This window comes from Sinocyclocheilus grahami, unplaced genomic scaffold (genome assembly GCF_001515645.1).
Source record: "Sinocyclocheilus grahami isolate Dianchi unplaced genomic scaffold, SAMN03320097.WGS_v1.1 scaffold59.1, whole genome shotgun sequence".
In the NCBI taxonomy this organism is placed as follows: Eukaryota; Metazoa; Chordata; class Actinopteri; order Cypriniformes; family Cyprinidae; genus Sinocyclocheilus; species Sinocyclocheilus grahami.
The window spans coordinates 1,397,804-1,404,501 of record NW_015505238.1 but is presented as its reverse complement, the minus strand read 5'-3'; the positions used below and the strand labels follow the sequence as shown (position 1 = coordinate 1,404,501).

Below are 6,698 nucleotides of genomic sequence, written 5' to 3'. Positions count from 1 at the left end.
GTTTTTGTGTTTCTTTTTTGTTCTGGTTGCGCGGGGGGGGGGGGGGGGGGGGGGGGGGATAATGGCAGGGGAAACACTGAGCACCATATAGACTGGGATGTCAACTTCAGCTGCAAAGCCTTAACTTAAGGTCACTGCTCATTTTCACTGGGCGTTTGGCAATGTTGAACTATATAGCAAGAGGCCACGGTATGGCGGGCTGCTAGGAGAGGGGCCAGGGAAGGTCACTTCCTCCCCATTAAAAACTCATCAGCCAAGCTACTGTTGGACAATGACTGCAACTCATCTCTGTGTAGCTTTATTGCTGAAATCTAGCAAGATATGATCACTTAGTACAAATGACAAATTGACAACAGCCTGTCTAACAACATCTACATAAAAAAAATCCTGTGTGTGTGTATACTGCATATCAAAAGATGTAATTGTAATGCAACAACAGGTGGCTTGTTTTGACTCCCTAAAATTTTCCATTCTGCATGTATTAATACATCAGATGTTCACCTACACATGCTGAAAAATGAAAGTGATTAGTAAATTAGTAGAAAATTTGCCTTTACACTGTTACACTGTTCAAAAAGTAATTACTAGATTCGTTATTAAAAACAGGTGGCATTGATATGAATCACTCCATGCAATTCAGCATATGGAAAATGGGAAACTGACAATATAATTAAATCAAGCTCTTGTGTATACTTCATATCTGCACTACACTATACAGTCTTGGAAAAAGTCTGAGTTGAGTGTTTAAAAGTTAAACAGGTCAAAGTTCACACTGCAAAACCACATAATTTACACCTGCCGTTTTCACTTTTAAAATAATTATCCAAGTTCAAACTATTTCAAATATAAATGAAATTAAATAAGGTAGCCTACTGTAGATGCTGCATAATCAGTTTACTGTAAACAGTTCACACAAACTTTTTCCACAGGGAGCAAACTAAAGCATAAACTCATATTTTCATCGGTACAAATCCTTCACTTACTTAACTTACCTGTTGGTACTGTCTCTTCTATGCACATGTTTTTAGGTGGAAAAGAGCACCTGAAGTGAACCCATCAGTACAAAACGCATGCCAGCTTCGGTACAGTAGAGTGCGTGTTTGTGTGTGTAGCAGGCTCATACTGTACTAGTAGAATGAGGCTACAATGTGTCTGTTGGTACAGTATGTGCCTGCTACAAACTAGGCCCTACATACAGCAAGACACTCTCCGCGCCAGCTACCTGTGCAATATCAGTCGTACTAACAGGGCAAAAACCCGCGTGTACTGAAGCCTTACAGTGGAGAGTGACGGGAATGAATCGTTTTACCTTTAGGACCGCTGAGCTGTCAACGCGCGCAGCTAGCGTACGCTGGAATTAGCTTCGTAAGGCAGGAGAAGACGAGCAAATGTTGCATAAGCGCGAGAGCAGTAAATAAACGCGCGACTCACCGTGTGAACGTTTGGCGGGTTTCAGGGAGATCACGGGGATCCTGCTTCGTCCTGCTTCGTGTATCCAGTGCAAGTGTGAAGACACTAGTGCACACAGCGAGCCGATACCACCGCAGCGTGCCTTCAGACTACTGTTTCCTCCTCCCAAAGTCCTCCGTTTGCTCTTTAGGACGTGCACTAGGCTCTCGGTGGTGGGTTTTCCCCTTAGTTTGAAGGGGAGAAAAGTCCTCTGCCTTACCCGTGCTGCCACGACAGGGATTTGAAATGAAGAGAAATACTACGATCGCTCCTCCCTCCCCGGTCCCACTCATGTACAGTACCACAGGGAGCGTATAAAACAATTTAATAAAACGATCTACCGCTCTCTACAGGATTTATACTGTAAAATACTTACATGATCTCTCTCTCTCTCTCTCTCTCTCTCTCTCTCTCTCTCTGTGCAGACTGCTGTCATGTGAGGCGAATGACAGCGCGCGAAGCGTCCGTCAGTGCCCAGCATCATTGAAGGTTCAGCGCCGCGCTTCTAATTTAAAGGTACACACAGCGTTTTTGCTAATTAAAAAGTGCCCATAAAAACATTTAAATCATGTAAACTCACATGAGATCAGACACGTGACTTACCAGTCTTATAGAAAAAGCTATTTTATTCTACATGGAGTGGGTCGCCCCCTCAGGCGATTAACCTGCATCAAATCATGTAACAAAATTGATTATTCAGTGTGTTTGCCTTATTATTTTTGATCATAAGACCATGTTTGAAGGCCATGCGGATACAATACAATACAAATGCCAACCACGAGCAACTGCAGCTAAAATCTTGTTCATTCCCGTGTGACTTCTTTCACACTCATATGGGTCATGAGGCCTTCAAAACACATCTGGCTTTTATAATCAAACTATTTCCTCAATTGTTTTGTTTTCTAACTATTTCATCACACCTTTCAAGTTGGCCCAAAAATGAATGAATGATTCTGTTATCATTTACTCACCTCCATGTTATTCTGAACCTGTATGACTTTCTTCATTTTGAAGAACTGCTTTTGCCCATACAATAAAATAACACTGGACAGCATTGACTTTCAGGGTATGGACAAAAGAACCAAGAACCAATTTTTTTTTCTTTTAAATCTTTTTTTGTATTTCAAAAGAAAGAAACAGGTCACTTTTCACTGAAAGCGATGTTTTAATTGTCCCAACATTCTGAAAGCATTATGAATGATAATTATGTCAAATGAATCATCCAGCATGTCAATATTTCAAGCATGCTTTTTAGAAGTTTTGAGATATGTTTCAGACATTTTCTTGGAAATGTATAAAATCAGCTTTTCAATAACAATGTGATATTGATTTGAATTTCACTAAAAAGACTCAATACTACTATTTTGCACCTTGGGAAATACATTCTACATTAGGCTGTTCTGTTCAAGTTTATTCTGCTAAATCTCACAAGATGATACCTATTTGAACTTTCTCAAGTCTATCCATGCTATGGATAAATATAAATTATAAAAAATATAATTGCAGTCAAATAGGTCTGATCTCATTCTAAAACAGAATGAGAAATTTGAGCAAATAAGTGAAGGACAAATGGACTAATTAGAGACATGAATATTCATAAGCAGGAAAAACACCAGAAGCAAACAAAACATCTTCAGGACTGCAAAATGCTTGAAAAAACGCTGAAAAAAGCAACAGCTCAGGCACTGAAAAAAAATGCTCACTCTCAAACTGAATCCAAATGAAAGACTCATCTTTACCCAGTGAGGCTGTGCTGTGCATGTCTCTGCATAAATGACAAAAGAATTTTCAGTTTGAACGTTGCTATTTGAACAGTTGCTTATTTCATTTTTTGTCCTAAAACAAACTAAGCAGGGAAACAGGGAAGCACATTCAGCTAGAAGGAGATCAATTGCAGATAACAATCTTCTGCTCAGAAAGTCTAGAGTCCAATTTCCAATACACATTTGTTCTATTACCTTTACGTGACTTTGGTTGGCCAAAACCCCACATAACATAGTATTAATATGAAAATACTGTTTACTTTGCATCTTTATTAAAGCTAATAAGGAGCAACTTCAATTGACAGCAAGTGCTGCTATATTTCCTACAAATTCATTATTTTGACCATTTACATTCCATGAAAATAAAGTGGTCATGTACCATTAATTGATCATTTTAAGCATTTCTTTATTTACTTAGTCCACTCAGTAGGTGTCATAGCCATTTTAAATAGGTCAAAAAGTATTAAGTTCAACATTAGCACGATTAAAGTTCATGATGATTTTCTAAAAAAAATGAGTTCTCTTAGTTAAAAGTGCTTAGAAATCTCTCAATATATAAAATAAATATATACATTTGTGCTTGAGACGTTGTTGAAACTGAGCCCACTTATAATGATTCAAGCCGCTAAGAACATCTCATCCAAAATTCTGTTCTTCCACAAGCACACTAGAAAGCATAACACACAAAATCCCTCTGATCTCAGTGGGGTGCTAAACCATAGATAACATATAAAGTTACCAATGATAGGAAGTCGAGTGCCAACATATGATGAAGGATTGTCAATGCATATTTTGTGCAGTGTTCTTTAAGACCTACCGCAAACACAAAGCGTCATGTACAGTGTTATGTTTCTGTCATCAGATCATCATCATAACTGATGTTCAAAATATTTTGAACACACTGCAATAACAGTGTCCCAAACAGATCTTTAATAAGTCTTATGAGTGCTCTGTTTTTTTGTGATGTGTATGAACCTTCAAGCTGAATCCTTTTAAAGTCAAGCTCTCTAACAGACTACAATTTTGCTTTGAGCAAGTATGCAAAATTTGATAATTTTTTAATGCACAGTTTGTCATTTAGATTTTAAATCAGTTGAAAAATAAAGAAAAGTAATCACAGTACACAAAACGGCTAGGGTCGGGCAGTGGAAGGAATGCAATAATTTTAAAATTACACTAATTTAGAAAAGTTCATGTTGGTCAAAACAGTTTTTTCAGGGTATATGCAACTTGAATCTGCCCCAGAGTGTCAAATAAAGCCAGGTATGATAGGATCAACGTTCCAAAGAACTCCTTCTTCCTCATCAAATCCTGGTCTTCCACAGTATGATTCTGCGTAAAACTCTTTAATGGTGCATGTTAATACTTAACACAAATGCCAACATCTTGTAAAGCACAATCCAATTACTGCAAACTCTGAGACTAGTAAAACTGCTTTCAAATGGATTAGAATCCAGAAACAATAAACGTAAAAAAAAAAATTTTTAAATCCAGGGTTTTTTGGTTAAGGGGGCAAATGTTAAGATTCTAATATGACTTCTTGTGGGATTAAAAAGCTAATTATAATATGTAAACATACATTTTGGTAAATTTGGTAGAGATTTTGGCGAATTTGACATAATGACTAAATTGCTGCAGGGTTAATTTTTTGTTTGATCAATTTAAAGGGATAGTTCACCCAAAAATGAAAATTCTGTTATTAATTACTCACCTTCATGTCGTTCCAAACCTGTAAGACTTTTGTTCATCTTCAGAACACAAATTAAGGTATTTTTGATGAAATCACAATTAATGGAAAGGAATGTCAGTTTGATCTGCATGGCTACAGTTCTTCAAGCCGTATCTTGATAGTTTTGTGTAGCTGCGAGCACGTCAGGGTTGTAGTTTGAATCCTGGGTGGAGTGAAAAAGGAAGTTGATTCAGTACAAGAGGCCAGAAGTTTCTTATATTCCTGTCGTTCTTCAAGGCAACAAGCCAGAAACAAGCTGTGTTTCAAGGTTTCAGTGTATACAGCACACAGGCTTATTTGTGAGTAACATATTCACAAAGCTTTCCTCTTTATTAGTTAAAAGATGTCCCATGGACCGACAAAGGCGCCGTTGTCATGGTGCTGGCACAAATAAAATGCCTACAGAGCAGCTGAAGATGGCATCAAAGAAAGTAAACGAATCCTTTGATAGGCTGTTTATGTCACTACAGTACACCCCTGCACAAACACAAAGCATATAAAAAGTCAAAGTGGCTAGCCTGCTGTGTTTATGGTGCCACGACTAATTATGCCTCGTGTTTCCGTAATCTTTCCACTTTGCATTCATTCAAAAGTATGTAAATAAATAAGGATAAATCTAGTAAATGGAGAAAGGAAAGCCCAAGAAGTGTACATTAGAGCAGAAATCTGATCAAACACGAGTGCTTTGGCTAGCTGCTCTTGAATAATTGCAGGACTTTGCTGAAGCTGGATCCATATATGGCGTTAGTCTGTAATTCTGCTTTTGAGAGAAATCATTTGTTGATGAAAGACATGTCGCATAACTGCTTAAATCTTTCTTGTATCGTTGACCTTCACACCAGTATCTGTCTAAACCAAAAGAAATATCAAATTTTGAGTAGAGAGAAATGTCATTAGCTGTAAGTGGTGGGGGTAAATAATCTAATCCAGACTGAATTATAATACAATATTTGCAGAAACAGTTGCAGGGGCATATAGCCATCATTTCAGAAGTGAGAGGGACAGAAATGTCAAATGTAATAATAGCTTTACCTTATTTAGTGTTAACTCTACATTGCGAAGATCGCAGTGGGAACTCCTCCCCTTCTCCGAAATTTTTAAGCCTTGTAGGTGTAATTTGGGGTTTGGGTTTTGTTTCTGTGTCGTGTTCATGTCTTTTATTTTGTAATTATTTCATGCTGTTAGTGTCATGCTTCCCTTGCCCTCTTGTCTTCATGCCATTGGTTCCTCTGTTCTTCGTGTCATGTTCTGATTGGTTGTCTAGGTCATGTGTCTTGTTTCCCATTTGTTTGTTCATGTCATGTGACCCTCTTTGTTTGCTATAAGTAGCCATGTCGTTGCCTTTGTTCCTGGTCGTGTATTGATGTTGTAACCCGCTGTCGGCGAGTCTAGTCTGTTCATGCCTCATCAAGTCTGTTCATGTCAAGTCAAGTCTCGGATTATTGTTTGGATGTTTGGATCACACTGTAAATAAACTGCACTTGGGTTCTCACTTCAACTCGCCCTTCAGTGGCCTGAAATCGTTACAGAATACACGACCGCAAAAATGAACCCAACAGATAGCCTAGTTCGCCTTCGTCAAGGTAATCGCTCCATTGAGGATTATGTGGAAGACTTTTGTGGGCTTTGTCACCTAGTGGATTTTAATGAAACATTCCTGAAAGACATTTTCCGTTATGGTAAGTAAGGACATGCCACGTTTAATGCCACGTAGTACCCCACATTGGTCACTAGAGCAGTATATAGATTTTGATTTG

General features: G+C 38.2%; 1 protein-coding gene across 1 annotated transcript in view; it reads right to left on the bottom strand.

Annotated features, from left to right (window-relative positions):
* thrab (thyroid hormone receptor alpha b) overlaps window positions 1-1,724 on the bottom strand; it is a 167,513-nt gene extending 165,789 nt beyond the window's left edge. Inside the window, exon 1 of the mRNA XM_016270987.1 lies at window positions 1,432-1,724. The gene's annotated coding sequence lies outside the window, so the exon portion shown is untranslated. The remainder of the gene's footprint in view (window positions 1-1,431) is intronic.
* Window positions 1,725-6,698: the final 4,974 nt, after the last annotated feature.